A 21,309-nucleotide genomic window follows, 5' to 3' on the forward strand; every position below is an offset into this window, starting at 1 on the left:
TATGTTAGAGTTAGAGTATATACATACATACATACATGTATATATACACACACACACACACACACACACACACACACACACACACACACCTCTAGAAATATCAGGTTATACAGAAGTAGAGATGAATTAATATACTGAAAAAATAACATCATCATGCAATAAAGTAATTGTCATGACTTGCACACATACTTGCCATACTTTGCTATTATGTCTATCAACCAAATTTTTAACTAAAAAATATGGACTGCAAATGTAATATGGAGAATTTAACAGCTGACACAAAAAAGAGCCAGGAAAATGACAGGTTAAGAAAAAAGAAACTGAAGACGGTAGGAAGTAGAATGAAAAAAAAGTGCAATTAATTTCATTGTAGAATATGAATGTGCAACAACATTGGGCCAATAATAAAACAAATAGCATCTTTCTTAAGAACCTTACACCCTTATAGGGGACTCAAAAACTATCTGGATAAGCATGTCTGCAGTCTATCTTCCATTCCTTGTGGGTCCTGTGCCTGCTCTTCCACTCTCTGAGGCTTCCCTATCTGCCTCTAACTGTTGCTTTACTGCCCACCCACCAATAACCTCTTTCTCAAATATTGGAAATGAGGATATAAATATTCTTCAAGCTTGAAGTTTTTGAACTAAGATGTTTATTAAAAATTAAAAATTGATGGTAGGTAATTATCAAAATGAAATGTGCTAAGATGAGTAATATTAAAATTAATTATTAAATATTTTAAATGGTACTCTATTTTTATATTTATAAGCTGCTCCTTCTTTAGGAATAGAAATTCTAAGAATCAATGAAATTCTGGGAAATTCTTTTAAAAAAGTCCTTACATAAATTCAAAACATGTGCTGAGTCACAAATGCAACTTCATGGTAAAAAGCTAAGCAATATTCTGCTCAACCAGACATACATATAACAAAGAACATTAGCCAGTCTGTTTTTATTATATAGTGAAATAAATATCAATTTAAAGAAGTGAAACCCAAATATACCAGTGTAAGTTGGTCATTTATAGGAAATACATTCTTTGATTAACTTTGTATCTTGAACACTTATTAAAACGGAATAAAACAAACACCTTAGATATTAGTAAGACAGAGAGTCGGAGAAAGATGGTGGTGTGAGAAGTGAGGCAGAAACTTCCTCCTGCAAACTACATAGAACATGAAAATACAGCAAATATAACCGATCCTGAAACAGTGACCAGAGGACTGCAGAAAAGACTGCCTGCATCTGGGGAAAAGAAAAGACATTACAGAAAAGGGTAAAGTAGAAAAGCTGCAATCCAGTGGGACCCAAACCCTCCACCCACCACAGCCCACAGGCAGGAGGAAGAGAAATGGAACAGGGAGGGAGTAGAAGCCCAGGACTGCTTAACACCCAGCCATGGAGATCTGCTACAGGAGCACAAACCCACATTACACGATTAGTGAGGAAAACAAAGACGGTCAGAATATGGGTTGATACTGAGATCCCAGTTGCTTTGGAGAACAGGTAGGCACAGCTGGCCACACTGGGACAAAAGAAAGGTGGGCACTTTGAAAGACTTCCCAATGGCAAAAGGGGCACTAAAAGGTCAAAGACTGTATAGAGCTTGCTGCTCAGGAGAAGGGGCAGGTGGACAAAATAGTCCTGGCACACTCAGCCCACCAAGTTGGGAACTTTCAGAAGCTTCAGACAATCCATCCCCTGGCTAGCAACAGCAGCCCTGAGGCCCCAAACTGTGGAACTCAGCCTGTCACCCCTTCTTCCTGGCAGACACAACCCCACTTACCTGCTGCTCCTGCCACTGTGCCAGGCCAGCCAGAGAGTGGCCCCACCTATGACCAGCTAAAGGGGCATAGGACACAGGCTCCTCCCTGCTAGCTCCACCCAACTGGACCTGACAGTGGAGGCAGGCCCTACAGCCAAGAAGGCAGGAAAGAGCTCTTTCCTCCTGGCAGGAACTGGGTGTGTTCCCCAGAGAATCCCCCACCACGACCATTGCTACAGGTGCTCTGCAGCTCCAGAGAGTAGAGCTTCTGGGAACCAGAAGGCTCTGTCTACCCAAAGTTATTATTCCATAGGAATCATGAAATGGCAAAAGAATTTTTTTCAAATAAAACCGCAGGAAAAAAGGCCAGAAAGAGAGCTAAGTAAAATTGGAATCACCAATCTTGATAAAGATTTCACTATAAAAAACATAAACATGCTCACAGAGCTACAGAAAAATATTCAAGATCTCAGGGAGGATTTCAAGAAAGAGGCAGAAACATTGCAAAATACAGTATCTGAAATGAAACATACAATGGAGGGATTTAAAAGCAGATTAGATGGGGTAGAGGAGATGGTAAATGAAATATAAATTAGACAATAGGAATATAAAGAAGATGAGGCACAGAGGGGAAAAAAGGATGCCTGGAATGAAATAATAAGAAAACTATGCAACCAATCCAAACTGAACAATATTCCCATTACAGCGGTACCAGAAGAAGAAGATACAGAAAAGAAGATAGAAAGTCTCTTTGAGGAAATAATTGCTGAAGATTTCCCCACTCTGGGGAAGGAAATAGTCTCTCAGGTCATAGAAGTGCAGAGATGTCCCAACACAAGAGATCCCAGAAAGACAACATTAAGATATATAATAATTAAAATGGCAAAGATCAAAAGATAGCGGTATGACAGGTGAGACAGAGGCCTCCTCCTAAAACCTCATATAATATGAAAATGTAAATAATACAGCTAATCCTGAAAGAGCAACAGGAAAGAAGGCTGAGCCAGACTGCATATACCTGGAGAAAAGAACAGACGTCATGGAACAGGGTAATGTACCAAAGCTGTGGCCCAGTGGGACTCAAGCTATTCCCCCACCCCAGCTCACCAGTGGGAGGAAGAGAAATGGAGGTGGGAGGGAGTGGAAACCTGGGACTGCTGAACACCTAGCTGTGGAGATATGCTCTGGGAGCACAAACCTACATTTCATAGTGCTCTCATGATTAGCAGGGTTAGAAAGCAAAGACAGCCAGACTACCTGGAGAGACTAAGATTCCAGCCACTTAAGGAAAACAGGGATATATATCCAGCTGCTCTGGGACAAAAGAAAGGCAGGCAGTCTGAAAGATTTCCTAACAGCAAGAGGGCTGCTAAAGGGGCCAGGACCGAACAGAGCTTATTGCTCAGGAGAAAGGACAGGTAGACAAAATTGTCTGGATGCACTCTACCCAGCAGCTTGGGAACTTTCATGATCTTCAGGACCTCCAGCCCCATGGCTGGCTATGCAGCTCCAAGGCCACCCTCTGTGATACATAGCCTGCTGCACTTTCCTCCTGGCCAGCCCCACCTGGCTCGCAAATCAGCAAACTCTGCCCTAGTATCAGGCCACCCAGAGGGAAGCCCCACCTACAGCAGCTACAAACACAAAGCACAGGGACTTATACCTGTGTGCTTGGTCCACTGGTTCTGGCAGTGGAGACAGGCATAGCAGTCAGGAAGTAATAAACAGCTCTTTCCTCCCACCAGACACCAACACTGCTACCCTGCGACTCCTGACATTCCTCCAGGGACTGAGCAGCTCCAGAGAGTAGAGCTTCTGGGCACTAGAGGGCACCATATAAAAATATGAAATGTCAAAGGAACCTGGTTCAAAGTAAAATCATACATACACCAGAGAAAGAGTCAAATGAAACCGAAATCATGAAACTTCCTGAAGGGATTTCAAAATAAAAATTATAAACATGCTCTTGGAGGTACAGAAAAATATTCAAGAACTCAGGAATGAATTCCGGTCAGAGATCCAAACATTATGGGACACAGTATCAGAAAGGAAACATACAGTGGAAGGTTTTCAAAGCAGATTAGATATGGTGGAGGAGATGATAAATGAAATAGAAATTAGAGAAGAGGACTACTAAGAAGATAAAGCACAGAGAGAAAAAAGTATCTCTAAGAATGAAAGAATATTGAGAGAACTGTGTGACCAATCCAAATGGAACAGTATTCACATTATAAGGGTACCAGAAGAAGAAGAGGGAGAAAAAGGGATAGAAAGTATCTTTGAGGAGTTAATTGCTGAAAACTTCCCCAGTCTGGGGAAGGAGATAGTCTCTCAGGCCATGGAGGTGCATAGATCTTCCAACACAAGGGACCCAAGGAAGACAACACCAAGACATATAATCATTAAAATGGCAAATATCAAGGATAAGGACAGACTATTAAAAGCAGCCAGAGACAGAAATAAGATCACATACAAAGGAAAGCCCATCAGGCTATCATCAGACTTCTCAGCAGAAACCTTACAGGCCAGAAGGGAGTGGCATTATATGTTTAATGCAATGAAGCAGAAGGGCCTCAAACCAAGAACACTTTATCCAGCAAGATTATCTTTTAAGTTTGAAGAAGGGATTAAACAATTTCCAGATAAGCAAAAGCTGAGAGAATTTATCTCCCACAAACCACCTCCACAGTGTATTTTGGAGGGACTGCTATAGACGGAAGTATTCCTAAGGTTTAATAGCTGTTACCAGAGGAAATAAAAAAACAGTAAAGAAAGAGGAATGGTTAATTACTAAGCAAATGCAAAATTAAATCAACTAACCCCAAATTTAATCAAGAGATAGACAAAGAGTACAGAATATGATACCTGATATATAAAGAATAAAGGAGGAAGAAAAAGGAAGGAAAAAAAAGAATATTTAGATTGCGTTTGTAATAGCAAACTAAGTGAGTTAAATGAGACTGTTAGATAGTAAGGAAGTTAACCTTGAACCTTTGGTAAGCATGAATCTAAAGCCTGCAATGGCAATAAGTACATGCCAATCGATAATCACCCTGAATGTAAATGGTCTGACTACATCAATCAAAAGACACAGAGTCACTGAATGGATAAAAAAAACAAGACCCATCTACATGCTGCCTACAAGAGACTCACTTCAAACCCAAAGATATACACAGACTAAAAGTGAAGAGATGGAAAAGAAATTCATGCAACTAAAAGGGAGAAAAGCAGGAGTTGCAGTACTTGTATCAGACAAAATGGACTTCAAAACAAAGAAAGTCACAAGAGACAAAGGACATTACATAATGATAAAGTGGTCAATCCACCAAGAAGATATAGCCATTATAAATATCTATGCACCCAACACAGGAGCACCTACATATGTAAAACAAATACAGAATTAAAAGGGGAAACAGAATGCAATGCATTCATTCTAGGAGACTTCAACACTCCACTCACTCCAAAGGACAGATCAACCAGACAGAAAATAAGTAAGGACACAGAGACACTAAACAACAGACACACTAGAACAGATGGACCTAACAGACATCTACAGAACTCAACACCCAAAAGCAGCAGAATACACATTCTTCTCAAGATGCACATGGAACATTTTCAAGAATAGATCATATACTAGGCCACAAAAAGAGCCTCAGTAAATTTAAAAAGACTGAAATTGTACCAACCAGTTTTTCAGACCACAAAGGTATGAAACTAGAAATAAATTATGCAAAGAAAATGAAAAATTCTACAAACACATGGAGGCTTCACAACATGCTCCGAAATAACCAATGGATCAATGACCAAATAAAAACAGAGATGAAGCAATATAGGGAGACAAATGCAACAATAATTCAACACCACAATATCTATGGGATGCAGCGAAGGTCATACTAAGAGGAAAGTATATTGAATACAGGCCTACCTCAGAAAAGAAGAACAATCCCATATGAACAGTCTTAACTCACAATTAACTAAACTAGAAAAAGAAGAACAAATAAGGCTCAAAGTCAATAGGAAGAGGGACATAATAAAGATTACAGCAGAAATAAATAAAATTGAGAAGAATAAAACAATAGAAAGAATCAATGAAAGCAAGAGCTGGATATTTGAGAAAATAAAAAAAATAGATAAACCCCTAGCTAGACTTCTCAAGAAAAAAAGAAAGTCTATGCAAATAAACAGAAACAGAAATGAGAAACGAAAAATCACTATGGAAACCACAGAAATACAGAGAATTATTACAGAATATATTATATGCTAAAAAACTGGATAACTTAGAAGAAAAGGACAACTTTCTAGAAAAATACAACCTTCCAATGCTGACCCAGAAAGAAACAGAAAATCTAGACAGACCAATTACCAGCAAAGAAACTGAATTGATAATAAAAAAACTACCCAAGAACAAAACCTCCAGTCCAGATGGATTTACTGCTGAGTTTTATCAGACATTTAGAGAAGACATAATACCCATTCTCCTTAAAGTTTTCCAAAAAATAGAAGAGGAGGAATACTCCCAAACTCACTCTATGAAGCCAGCATCACTCTAATACCAAAACCAGGCAAAGACAACACACAAAAAAAGAAAACTACAGACCAATATTGCTGATGAACATAGATGCAAAAATACTCAACAAAATATTAGCAAACCTAATTCAAAAATACATCAAGAGGATCATATACCATTATTCAGTGGGGTTCATCTCAAGGATGCAAGGATGGTACAACATTTGACAATCCATCAACATCATATGCCACATCAACAAAAAGGACAAAAATCACATGATCATCTCCATAGACACTAAAAAAGCATTAAACAAAATTCAACATCCATTCATGATAAAAACTCTCAACAAAATGGGTATAGAGGGTAAGTACCTCAACATAATAAAGGCCATATATGACAAATCCACAGGCAACATTATACTTAACAGCGAGAAGCTGAAAGCTTTTCCCCCAAGATCAGGAACAAGACAAGGATTCCCACTCTCCCTGCTTTTATTGAACATAGTACTGAAGGTTCTAGCCACAGCAATCAGACAAAATAAAGAAGTAAAAGGAATCCAGATTATTAAGGAAGAAATCAACTGTCACTATTTGCAGATGACATGATATCATACATTAACAAACCCTAAAGAATCCACTCCAAAACTACTAGAACTAATATCTGAATTCAGCAAAATTGCAGGATACAAAATTAATACACAGAAATCTGTTGCATTCCTACAAACTAATGATGAACTAGCAGAAAGAGAAATCAGGAAAACAATTTCATTCACAATTGCAACAAAACAATAAAATACCTAGGAATAAACCTAACCAAGGAAGTGAAAGACCTATATCCTGAAAACTACATGACACTCTTAAGAGAAATTAAAGAGGACACTAACAAATGGAAACTCATCCCATGCTCTTGGGTAGGAAGAATTAATATTGTCAAAATGGCCATCCTGCCCAAAGCAATCTACAGATTCAATGCAATCCCTATCAAAATATCAACAGCATTCTTCAACAAACTGGAACAAATAGTTCTAAAATTCATATGGAACCCTGTACAGCAAAGGATACTATTGGTAGAACAAAAAGACATCCTACAGTATAAGAGAATATATTCATAAATGACATATCCAATAAGGGCTTGATGTCCAAATTATATTAAAAGTTCATACACCTCAACAAACAAAAAGCAAATAAGCCAATTAAAAAATGGGCAGAGGAGCTGAACAGACACTTCTCCAAAGATGGCCAACAGACACATGAAAAGATGCTCCACATCACTAATCATCAGGGAAATGCAAATTAAAATCACAATGAGATATCACCTCATACCAGTCAAGATGGCCAACATCCATAACACAAAGAACAACAAATGTTCGCGAGGATGCACTGAAACGGGAACTCTCCTACACTGTTGGTGGGAATGTAAATTAGTTCAGCCATGTGGAAAGCAATATGGAGGTTCCTTAAAAATCTAAAAATAGAAATACCATTTGACCCAGGAATTCCACTCCTAGGAATTTACTCTGAGAATACAGGATCCCAGATTCAAAAAGATATATGCACCCCTATGTTTATCACAGCACTATTTACAATAGCCAAGAAATGTAAGCAACCTAAGTGTCCTTCAATAGATGAATGGATAAAGAAGATGTGGTACATATACACAATGCAATACTATTCAGCCATATGAAGAAAATAAATCCTACCATTTGCAACAACATGGATGGAGCTAGAGGGTATTATGCTCAGTGAAATAAACCAGGCAGAGAAAGACAAGTAACAAATGATTTTCCTCATTTGTTGAGTGTAACAACAAAGCAAAACTGAAAGAAGTAAACAGCAGCAGATTCACAGACTCCAAGAAGGGACTATTGACTACCAAAGGGAAGAGGGAGGGGAGGGTGCATGGGGTTGGAGAGAAAAGGGGATAAAGGGGCATTATAATTAGCACTCGCAATATAGGTACATCACAGGGAAGGCAGTACAACACAAAGACAAGTAATGACTCTATAGCATCTTACTATACTGATAGACAGTGACTGCAATGGGGTGGGGAGGGGGAACTTGATAATATGGGTGAATGTAGTAACCACAATGTTACTCAGGTGAAACTTTCATAAGATTGTATATCAATTATAACTTAATTTAAAAAAAAAGAAAGCAGTAAGACAAAAGTCTTAATAATAAATCACCTCCCCTCCTTTTAATTTCATTGATTTGAACACTTAATTAGTTGTCAGTGGTCAGAAAACTTTAGAAAATAAAAGTTGGATGAGAAAGTAATATTATACAAATGCCTAAGTGTCATTTATTATGAAGTTAAGACTTTCCAAAAACAGTGTAAAGCAAAAAAATTTGGAGAAAAATTATTTAGTCAAACATAATGAGAAATGGGTTTCATATACTTATTGATGGAAGGAAAGTCTGAGAAGCAAACAAAATTTATAAAAATATGCTTTTTACCCAAAACAAGGAAAGCACAAGGGAGTATGACAGTGAACATTTCTGAATTGATAAAAAAATGAATATGAAAAGTGAAGAACTCTGACAATGTATGGTATTGATAGCATCAGCATTCAATAAATGTTAAAAGTCACAGTGCATGTACAGACAATCTAATAATAATAACTAATAAAGACAGAGGAAAATAGCACTGTCATCATTACCCTAAGATGACACAGAAATTGAGATACATTGATGCAAGCATATTTCACTGTCCTAAGACATTTTTAAAGTGTGGTAGAATCACTGCATACTATTAAGTTTGTTTTGCAGAAAAAATGTCTGCAAGATAGATACATTCACTGTGGCACTATAAAGCTACCCACTGAAGTGACTTATTAATGTCTAGAATGAATACCTGGAAACTCAGAATCAACAAATTAGCAGCAAATTACAGAGAAAATAATCACATAATGCCTGTAGCCCATTTAAGTAAAACTCCATCACGGAAGAGCCACCAAAGGAGCTGGCATGATTTTGAAGTAGCATCAGCAATCCATAAAGGCTTCTTAATTTTCTTGTCATTTAAGAATTAAGCCACTTCCAGTTCACACAGATCCTACCAGGTGCACTAAATTGATGTCATTATGAGCCATCAGGAAATACCCACTGAGACTATACCAACACTGCGAAGTTTTGTTAAACAGCTGTGTGTTTTAATTGATTTGTATTATTTAAAATAGGAACAGTTAAAAGTCAGTTATCGGATGTTGTGTAAAAGAAACACCTAAAGACTCCAGGGAGATTGAGTTCAGAAGAAAGCCAATCACTGGAACTTCACTTGAGCACTTAAGATTATTACTAGAGGAAGCACAATTAAATCATCAGTTTATCAGCCATCATTATAAACCACCAGGCAACATACCAAGCTTCATTATTTAAGAATCTTTAACCAGTGCCTTCCTGCATCGCTGAGAGTCAAAAGCAATCTATTTACCAAAAGATACCAATGGAATTTTGTTTTTTGTGGCATTTTGACTTTTTTTTTTACCATGAGAGATTTATCATGGAAAAATAATGAAAACTCACTGAAATTAATTATGATATTTTTGCATGATTTAGATATTTTAATGTTTTGAAAAAATGAAAAGAGTTGTATTTAGGATATGCAAAATGTGTGTTGCACAGGTTCCTCCTATTCCACTCCCTACAAATATTTCAGTGAGATCTCTCACAGTACGTGAGTAGGATCACATGAGAAAAAATAATCGTTTCTTTCTACCTTTATCCACCCAGCCCCATTCATTTAGTTGTACTTGGACAGCCATCCATCCCAGACATGTGGAATCAGAAAACAAAGTATGTCAAAAATCTTGGTTTCCAAATCTGAAGTGTACAGTTCAGGTGTTAGAATATATTTGAAAGGAGATATGAGAGGTTTGAGTTTTGTATGCAACTCTCTTTCTTAGTTTTTCTACTAACTCTATGTAGACACTGCCATTATCTTTAATGGAAAAATAAGACACAAAGAATTTTTTGGATTTGCCCAAGGTCATACAGCTAGTAAATGGGGTACTCAGAGTCACATCCACTTTGTCTGGCTCCAGCACCTAGATAAAGGCTCTAAAAGAAAGCAGGCCTCATTGGAAAATAGCTGACCCCAAGTCTGGCAGGAACTGCCCCACATGAATGTGCAACAACTTATACCAAAAATCAAGAAGCCATCAAAAATACTTGGGTTATATCAAAATAACTCAGGAACCAACTTAAAACAAATTTTGCTAATCAAAGATGAGGCAAATTGAGCATCAGTAACCACCATTATGAAATGATATACATAAAATATTTATATCCATGAGTTGATAAAGATACATAAACCTTTGGAGGGTCACCTTTGGAGGGTACTAGAGAACCAACTCATCATTTTGAAAGCTAGAACATGAAAGAATTAATTTATCCTACCTTTTCTATACTTATTTATACCCCTACTAATTAAGCTGGTGAGGGAAACTTTGTAACAGAAGCAGTCCAACTAATGAATAATGAATGACAGAACATTACCATTTTGAAATCTCTAATGAATTAATGGATCTAGGCAATAATCATCAATGGCTGCTAACATCACAAAAAAGAGTGATAATTAAACATATGTGCCTGCTGATGGAAATTTCTAGAATTATCTATGAAGTATTCTTCCCCAAAAAGCCAAACCTGAATCTGATCAAGTTTCCAGATCTACCAGTTAACAGAAAAAAAAAAAAAACTGAGAGGGAACACCTGAAGAACACCACAGAGACAAAAACACATCCAGACTAAAAGGACTACAGGACAAACAACCTTGTCTCTTCAACAAAAACCTACAAGGGAAAAAGAGAGGGAGGAAAGAGAATCTTAGTTTCAAGTCTTAAGAAATAGTAACCATTTTAATATTTAAACCTTACTTGGGTCCTGATCCAAAGAAACTAAAAAAGAGAAAAGAAAAAGAAACAATTTGGGAAATTTAAACATCAATTGCTTATTTAATGATACTAGGAAATTATTAACAATTTTAGTTGTTATAATAGAATTACGGTTGTCTTTTAAGAGTTCTTATACTCTTTCAATTAAACTTCTTACTTTGAGATAACTGTAGATTTCACCCACAGTTGTAAGAGATGATACAAAAAGACCACACATACTCTTCACCCAGTTCCCCAGCAATAACATTTTGCAAAACTAGAGCACAACATAGCAAGGGAGACACTGACACTGATATAGTCAGATACAGAAATTTCCATTTTTACAAGGTTCTCTAATGTGCCTTTTATATCCACATCTATTGCCCTCCCACTTACACCCACCTCCCTAACCCCTGTCAACCACAAATATGTGTTCTAGCTTATACTATTGTCATTTCAAAACAGTCAAATAAATGGAATCATATACCAGGCAACCTCTTGGGATTGTCTTTCTATAATCAGAATAATTCTCTGGAGATTCATCCAGGTTTTTTTTCTTAGCATATCAATGACAGTATTCCATGGTAAGGATGTGTAAAATAGTTTTTTTAACCATTCACCTCTGAAAGACTCAGAGTTGTGTCCATTGGGGATACTATAAGTAAAGCTGCCATAAAGATTCATACAGAAGTCTTAGAGATAAATGCTTAAATACTTATGAATGAGGTAATATGATGTCTAGAGTTTGCTTCCAAAAAACTCCACAGTAGATGAGATACCAGAAAAAAAATAAGATTGGTCATCAGTTCAAAAATGCATTATACTATTATTTCTACTTCTGCATATGTTTATAATTTTCCATAATATAAAGTTACAAAATTTCCATAATATAGTTCCATAGTATAAAGCTATAAAAAAAGACAGCAAGAAAAACATTACTCATCTGACCACACTACTCACCCATCACATGAGCATATGCAATCTTCAAGTAAAATTGAAAGCATGCTTTTTTGTCTTATGATTTTAAGACTGTGCCAAGACCACAGGAGTTCTTTAACTAAAACACAGAGTTCACAACCTTCCAGTGATCATTATTGTAACATTCACCATACCAACTTAGGCAGATCCAACCTAGACATCTGTTAACTTTCTTTCGAAAGTTCTTTATTAAGATGCAGGGTTAAGATAATAGGTAGTTCACAATATTGGACAAAAGCTGGTATGTAATCACCATAATCAAATGTATGAGATTCATGAGTAGCTTGTCATCAAAATACAAGGTTCATGTCTGACATGAGCAGGTCCTTATCATCAAGACAAATGCTGAGAGGACAGAAGAGTGATTACTAAAGTTGAAGAGCAAGAAACTACATGAGCACATCAAGCCTGAAAATGAAGTGAAATACATTTTATATTATGCAAAGGCTGCTTTTGTTTTTAAGCCACTCTGGAGGGAAGGATATTATTACCATGTTCAGTCTGCAAGCTAATGGTTATTTAGTATAATTCTGCAAAACTGGTATCACCAATATTCTAGCAGCTCAATATTAGCTCAATATTCTATCTTCTCCCCTAGTGCTGTATCACACCCTCCCATTTGTACCATGGAGAGCACCCTACTTTTTTCTCCACTTGGGCTTTAGAAAAAAATGAAGACCCACTCTCTCAAAGATCTCAAGAAGAGCATATAATACCAACCAATTGATTAATTTGGGATAAAAAGCCAAAACCTCCAAAGGAAATATTCATGATGACTTTCAAATACCAAGCAGGGCAATGATGACAAACGAGTTTCCCTTGGTAGGCCTTTAATGCCTGGACATGCACTGAGATGAGCAATTCTAAAGCTTTAATAATGTTTGTTATAAAAAGGGTGGGATAGGGACAATGGGATTAAAGATGGCGGTGTGAGAGGAGAGACAGAGGCTTCCTCCTAAAACTGGATACAATTAGAAAATATAGTTGGCGCAACTAATCCTGAGAGAGCAACAGGAAAGAGGATGGCGCCAGACTGCATACACCTGGAGAAAAGAGCAGATCTCATTGAACGGGGTAACGTACCAGAGCTGTGGTTTGGTGGGACCTGGGCCCGTCCCCCACCCAAGCTCACCTGGGGGAAGAAGAGAAATTGAGCAGGGAGGCAGTGGAAGGCTTGGGACTGCTGAACACCTAGCTCCGGAGATCTGCACTAGGAGCACAAACCTACATTTCATGGTGCTTTCATTATAATCTTCTGATTACGGGGTTGGAAAGCTGGGACAGGCGGATTTCCTGGGGAGACTGGGATTCCTACCACTTGCAGAAAGCAGGGATCCATATCTGGATGCTCTGGGACAAAAGCTTATACCTGTGTGCTCAGCCCACTAGTTCAGGCAGTGGAGACAGGTACAGCAGCCAGGAAGCAGGGAACAGCTTCTTCCTCCCCCCAGGCACCAATACCACTCCCCTGCAACCCCCGACATTGCTTCAGGGGCTGAGCAGCTCCAGAAGAGAACTTCTGGACACTAGGGGGTGCCATATGCAAATATGAAATGCCAAAGAAACCTGGTCCAGAGTAAAATTATTAATACAACTCCGGAGAAAGATTTAAATGATACGGACCTTGTGACTCTTCCTGAAAAAGAGTTCAAAATAAAAATCATCAACATGCTAATGGAGCTATGGAAAGACATCCAAGAACTCAGGAATGAATTCAGGTTGGAGATAAAATCGTTGAAGAGCATGATGGAGGGTATTAAAAACAGATTGGATATGGTGGAGGAGATGATAAATGAAATAGAAACTAGAGAAGAGGAATACAAAGAAGCTGAGGCACAGAGAGAAAAAAGGATCTCTAAGAATGAAAGAATATTGAGAGAACTGTGTGACCAATCCAAATGGAACAGTATTCGCATTATAGGGATACCAGAAGAAGAAGAGAGAAAGAAAGGGATAGAAAGTGTCTTTGAGGAGGTAGTTGCTGAAAACTTCCCCAGTCTGGGGAAGGAGATAGTCTCTCAGGCCATGGAGATCCACAGATCTCCCAACACAGGGGACCCAAGGAAGATAACACCAAGACACATAGTAATTAAAATGGGAAAGATCATCAAGGATAAGGACAGACTGTTAAAAGCAGCCAGAGGCAGAAATAAGATCACATACAAAGGAAAGCCCATCAGACTAACATCAGACTTCTCAGCAGAAACCTTACAGGCCAGAAGGGAGTGGCATGATGTATTAAATGCCATGAAGCAGAAGGGCCTGGAACCAAGATTACTTTATCCAGCAAGATTAACATTTAAATTTGAAGGAGGGATTAAACAATTTTCAGATAAGCAAAAGTGGAGAGAATTTACCTCCCACAAACCATCTCTACAGTCTATTTTGGAGGGACTGCTATAGATGGAAGTGTTCCTAAGGTAGAATAGCTATCACCAGAGGTAATAAAACCACAGTAAAGAAAGTAGAACAGCTAATTACGAAGCAGATGCAAAATTAAATTAACTATCGCCAAAGTCAATCAAGGGATAGACAAAAAGTACAGAATTTGATCACTAATATATAAAGAAAGAAGGAGGAAGAAAAAGGAGAAGAAATAGAAAAGAACCTTTAGATTGTGTTTGTAACAGCATACTAAGTGAGTTAAGTTAGACTCTTAGATAGTGAGGAAAGTAACCTGGAACCTTTGGTAACCACAAATCTAAAGCCTGAAATGGCAATAAGTACATACCTATTGATAATCACCCTAAATATAAATGGACTGAATGTACAAATCAAAAGACATAGAGGCACAAAAAATGGATAAAAAAACAAGACCCATCTATATGCTGCTTACAAGAGACTCACCTCAAACCCAAAGACATGCACAGACTAAAAATTAAGGGATGGAAAAAGATATTTCATGCAAACAATATGGAGAGAAAAGCATGTGTTACAGTACAAGTATCAGACAGAATAGACTTCAAAACTAGAAAGTAACAAGAGATAAAGAAGGACATTACAAAATGATAAAGGGCTCAGTCCAACAAGAGGATACAACCATTATAAATACACATGCACTCAACACAGGAGCACCAGCGTATGTGTAACAAATGCTAACAGAACTAAAGGAAGAAATAGAATGCAATGCATTCATTTTAGGAGACTTCAACACACCATTCACTCCAAAGGACAGATTCACCAGACAGAAAATAACTAAGGACACAGAGGCACTGAACAACACACTAGAACAGATGGATGTAATAGACATCTATAGAACTCTACATCCAAAAGCAACAGGATACACATTCTTCTCAAGTGCAAATGGAACATTCTCCAGAATAGACCACCTACTAGGCTACAAAAAGAGCCTCAGTAAATTCAAAAAGATTGAAATTCTACCAACCAACTTTTCAGACAACAAAGGTATAAAACTAGAACTAAATTGTACAAAGAAAGCAAAAAGGCTCACAAACACATGGAGGCTTAACAATACGCTTCTAAACAGTCAATGGAACAACAACCAAGTTAAAATGGAGATCCAGCAACATATGGAAATAAATGACAACAACAAAACAAAGCCCCAACTTCTGTGGGACAGAGCAACAGCAGTCTTAAGAGGAAAGTATAGAGCAATCCAGGCATATTTAAAGAAGGAAGAACAAATCCAAATGAATAGCCTAACATCACAATTATCAAAATTGGAAAAAGAACAAATGAGGCCTAAAGTCAGCTGAAGGAGGGACATAATAAAGATCAGAGAAGAAATAAACAAAATTGAGAAGAATAAAACAATAGAAAAAAATCAATGAAGCCAATAGCTGGTTCTTTGAGAAAATAAACAAAATATATAAGCCTCTAGCCAAACTTTTTAAGAGAAAAAGAGAGTCAACACACATCAGCAGAATCAGAAACGAGAAAGGAAACATCAAGATGGACCCAACAGAAAAAGAAAGAATTATTAGAGATTACTATGAAAACCTATATGCTAAGAAGCTGGAAAACCTAGAAGAAACGGACAACTTACTAGAAAAATACAACCTTCCAAGACTGACCAAGGAAGAAACACAAAATCTAAACAAACCAATTGCCAGCAAAGAAATTGAAGCGGTAATCAAAAAACTACCCAAGAAAAAAAAAACCCAGGCCAGATGGAATTACCTTGGAATTTTATCAGACATACAGAGAACACATAATACCCATTTTCCTTAAAGTTTTCCAAAAAATAGAAGAGGAGGGAATACTCCCAAACTCATTCTATGAAGCCAACATCACCCTAATACCAAAACCAGGCAAAGTCCCCACCAAAAAAGAAAATTACAGACCAATATCCCTGATGAACGCAGATGCAAAAATACTCAATAAAATATTAGCACACCGAATTCAAAAATACATCAAAAGAATCATACACAATGACCAAGTGGGATTCATCCCAGGGATGCAAGGATGGTACAACATTCGAAAATCCATCAACATCATCCACAACATAAACAAAAAGAAGGACAAAAACCACATGATCATCTCCATAGATGCCGAAAAAGCATTCAACAAAATTCAACATCCATTCATGATAAAAACTCTCAACAAAATGGGTATAGAAGGCAGGTACCTCAACATAATAAAGGCCATATATGAACAACGCACAGCCAATATCATATTGAACAGCGAAAAGCTGAAAGCTTTTCCTCTGAGATCGGGAACAAGACAGGGATGCCCACTCTCCCCACTGTTACTCAACATAGTACTGGAGGTCCCAGCCACGGCAATTAGACAAAACAAAGAAATAAAAGGAGTCCAAATTCATAAAGAAGAAGTTAAACTGTCATGATTTGCAGATGATATGATATTGTACATAAAGAACCCTAAAGACTCCACTTCAAAACTACTAGAACTGATATCAGAATACAGCAAAGTTGCAGGATACAAAATTAATACACAGAAATCTGTGGCTTTACTATACACTAACAATGAACTAATAGAAAGAGAAATCAGGAAAACAATTCCATTCACAATTGCATCAAAAAGAATAAAATACCCAGGAATAAACCTTACCAAGGAAGGAAAGACCTATACCCTGAAAACTATAAGACACGCTTAAGAAAAATTAAAGAGGACACTAACAAATGGAAACTCATCCCATGCTCTTGGCTGGGAAGAATTAATATCGTCAAAATGGCCATCCTGCCCAAAGCAATATACAGATTTGATGCAATCCCTATCGAATTACCAACAACATTCTTCAACGAACTGGAACAAATAGTTTCAAAATTCATATGGAACCACCAAAGACCCTGAATAGCCAAAGCAATCCTGAGAAGGAAAAATAAAGTGGGATCTCGCTTCCCAACTTCAAGCTCTATTACAAAGCCACAGTAATCAAAACAATTTGGTACTGGCACAAGAACAGACCAGTGGAACAGAATAGAGAGTCCAGATATTAACCCAAACATATATGGTCAATTAATATATGATAAAGGAGCGCCATGGACATACAATGGGGAAATGACAGCCTCTTCAACAGCTGGTGTTGGCAAAACTGGACAGCTACATGTAAGAGAATGAAACTGGATCACTGTCTAATCCCATACACAAAAGTAAATTTGAAATGGATCAAAGACCTGAATGTAAGTCATGAAACCATAAAACTCTTAGAAAAATACATAGGCAAAAATCTCTTGGACATAAACATGAGTGATTTCTGCATGAACATATCTCCCCGGACAAGGGAAACAAAAGCAAAAATGAACAAGTCGGACTATATCAAGCTGAAAAGCTTCTGTACAGCAAAGGACACCATCAATAGAACAAATAGACATCCCACAGTATGGGAGAATATATTCATAAATGACAGATCCGATAAAGGGTTGACATCCAAAATATATAAAGAGCTCATGCACCTCAACAAACAAAAAGCAAATAATCGTATTAAAAAATGGGCAGAGGAGCTGAACGGACAGTTCTCCAAGGAAGAAATTCAGATGGCCAACAGACACATGAAAAGATGCTCCACATAACTAGTCGTCAGAGAAATGCAAATTAAAACCACAATGATATATCACCTCACACCAGTAAGGATCGCCACCTTCCAAAAGACAAACAACAACAAATGTTGGTGAGGTTGTGGAGAAAGGGGAACCCTCCTACACTGCTGGTGGGAATGTAAATTAGTTCAGCCATTGTAGAAAGCAGTATGGAGGTTCCTCAAAAAGCTCAAAATAGAGATATCTTTTGACCCAGGAATTCCACTTCCAGGAATTTACTCTAAGAATGCAGCACTCGAGTTTGAAAAAGACAGATGCACCCCTATGTTTATCGCAGCACTATTTACAATAGCCAAGAAATGGAAGCTACCTAAGTGTCCAGCAGTAGATGAATGGATAAAGATGTGGTACATATAGACAATGGAATATTATTCAGCCATAAGAAGAAAACAAATCCTGCTATTTGCAACAACATGGTTGGAGCTAGAGGGTATTATGCTCAGTGAAATAAGTCAGGCGGAGAAAGACAAGTACCAAATGATTTCACTTATCTGTGACGTATAAGAACAAAGAAAAACTGAAGGAACAAAACAGCAGCAGAATCACAGAACCCAAGAATGGACTAACAGTTACCAAAGGGAAAGGGACTGGGGAGGATGGGTGGGAAGTGAGGGATAAGGGTGGGGAAAAAGAAATCGGGCCTTACTATTAGCATGTATAATGTGGAGTCGGGGATAGGGAGGGATGTGCAGCGCGGAGAAGACAAGTAGTGATTCTGCGGCATCTTGCTGCGCTGATGGACAGTGACTATGGTGGTTTGTGGGGGGGACTTGGTGAATGGGGGAGTCTAGTGGGCATATGTTCTTCATGTAACTGTAGATTAATGATAACATAGTGAATAAAAAAAAAGGGTGGGATGGCTGTCTACAGATCAGTCCCAATAAGACAAATCCAAAAGAACATCTAAATGTTGGAGTTATCTTACAATTTGGGTCTATCAAATATCCTTCCTATTAAGTGGGACCCACACTAGATGTTAAAAATAGTAATAATGCTCACAGTGATAGGGATTGATCATTACTATTGTACTATGATAGGCAGGAGTAAGATGGTCTGCCCACTATTAGGCTGTCTATATGACACTTAAGTGTCTATACATGTAAATATGTTAGTCAATTCCATTTAAAACAATCAATGTGCAGATTGGTTCACTTGGTTGGTTTAGCAACTTTGGAGTTCTATCAGTGAAAAGAAATCTATTGGCAACATTACATTAAGAGACTAAGAAAATACAGTTGACCTCAAAATCTTATTCATATGTCAAGAGTCAGAACAGAGGAATGTGGAATTAAAACCCAAAATGACATAGACAACTAGGAATTGTGCTGTCAGCTTGCATTGAGAGATTGGTAACAGGGCTGCTAGTGACAGAAAAAGGGAAAGGATAAGAATTGGTCTGAAAAACACCATGTAAAATGTGACTGAGGAGGAACAGAGAAAAAAGGCTCTAGAGTTAAAAAACATATATACTTTTGAATGTTCCCATCCTCTCCCTTGCTATCTTCCTTGACTCTTAGAACCAAACATTTTCATGGTCCTGTGGATTCTAACACTATGGAATACATTTTTGGACAGTTTGTGGTCACTGACGAGATACTGGATGACTAAACTCGTAGCACTCACCTTGGCATACTTAAAGGTTAATCTAAACGCTTTGCATAAAATAAAATGTTCTTGCCAAAAATCTTTATGATGGATTTGCATATATATCTCATTTTCCTTCTTCCTAGCAACCACCCATTGCTGGGCTACAGAATTGGGATATTCAGAGGGGCCATTTTTGTGAGCTGAGGTGGTTTCAGAAAAGGACCACATGAGAGAACAAGGAGGAAATATAAAAACAGAACAAAGACAACAGGGAAGCCATTATACCTGGAAAGGCTTCCAAGAATTAACTGCACGAGATGGGTTCCAGGAAACGAACAGCCATGTCTGGCAGTTGATGAGACTGTAGAGTGGAAGCATAGAAGACATCGTGAAAGGACAGACTAGAGCCAGGGATGGCAGCAGCCGGGGAGGGCTAGGCAAAGCATTTCGACCACGTGCCCCAGGCCCTTGCACGGCTATTAGACATTGGCACATGGATGAGGTAAGCACAGCATGTTTAGGAAAATGTTACTAATGGTAAGGAGCAGGGAGGAAAAAAGCAGAAGACCAGAGGGAGGAGGCTTTACTATCTGTGCCAGGTGAGCCTACAGAGTTTGATCTAGGATGGGGAGAGTAGGAAGGGAACAGAGAGGGTTAATTGGAGGATAGGGGAAAGATACATATACTTAAACTTTTGTCCCCAGTTAAAACCTAGAAAATGGTCATTTGCAGTTATTGTCAAAGAATTACTTAAGAGATACTAAGGATTCTTATGCTGATTGGGAGGTAGACTGTCATTATTATGATCAAACATAAGAAAAGACATAAAAATTATACTGGCTGATAAAGTAATTTTTAAAAGAAGCTTTGATTAAGTTTAATAGGTTGGGAAAATTTTTTTTGATATAAGTAAAAATTATTTTTAAGGAGACCATGACTGGTTGCAAGGTGATAAGTATTTTTAAATTTCTAAAATAATTAGCTGCTGATTTTAGCAAGGCAGTAATAATGACTTATATGATTGACAGATCTGTTTTCCTCTACTTTTGCAAATCTACTTTTTATATTCACTTTTGCAGATCTATTTTCTCTACTTTTTCAGATCATTATTGCAAACATATTATTAATCAAGTTATTATTTTTTTTTTTGCAAATGCACCGACAAGTAAAACCCTGAAGAATTATAGGCAACATAGCTAAATCACCTATTTCTTAGTGTATATGCCAACATAGTTTCTACTCTTACTTACTTAACAGTTCTTTTACTGAACACCTACTATATGATAAGTACTAGGTGTAAAATAAAGGGAAAGAAAAAAGACAGGGTCTGCCCACATGGTATAATGGAAAAGACAGGCATTAATTTTTTAAGAAACATCTAAATAAATAATTTAAAATTATGAGAAGCATTGTAAAGGAAAATTACAGGGTACTATGATAACTTAAAACAGGGAGGCGAAACCAAGCCTGGGTCTGCATTTTTAAAAGAAACTCTTTGAACTGACATCTGTGAAGACGAAGAGGAGTGAAACAGGAAAAATAGTAGTGGAAAGAGATCTGGAAGTTCTGATGAGCAGAG

At 37.6% G+C, this 21,309-nt stretch overlaps 1 protein-coding gene across 6 annotated transcripts in view; it reads right to left on the reverse strand.

The window, feature by feature from the left end:
* The window catches only part of ATG10 (autophagy related 10), a 256,500-nt gene that overhangs the window by 64,334 nt on the left and 170,857 nt on the right, over positions 1-21,309 (reverse strand). The gene's annotated exons all lie outside the window — the stretch shown is intronic.

This window comes from Manis javanica, chromosome 1, assembly GCF_040802235.1.
Source record: "Manis javanica isolate MJ-LG chromosome 1, MJ_LKY, whole genome shotgun sequence".
NCBI classification, from domain to species: domain Eukaryota; kingdom Metazoa; phylum Chordata; class Mammalia; order Pholidota; family Manidae; genus Manis; species Manis javanica.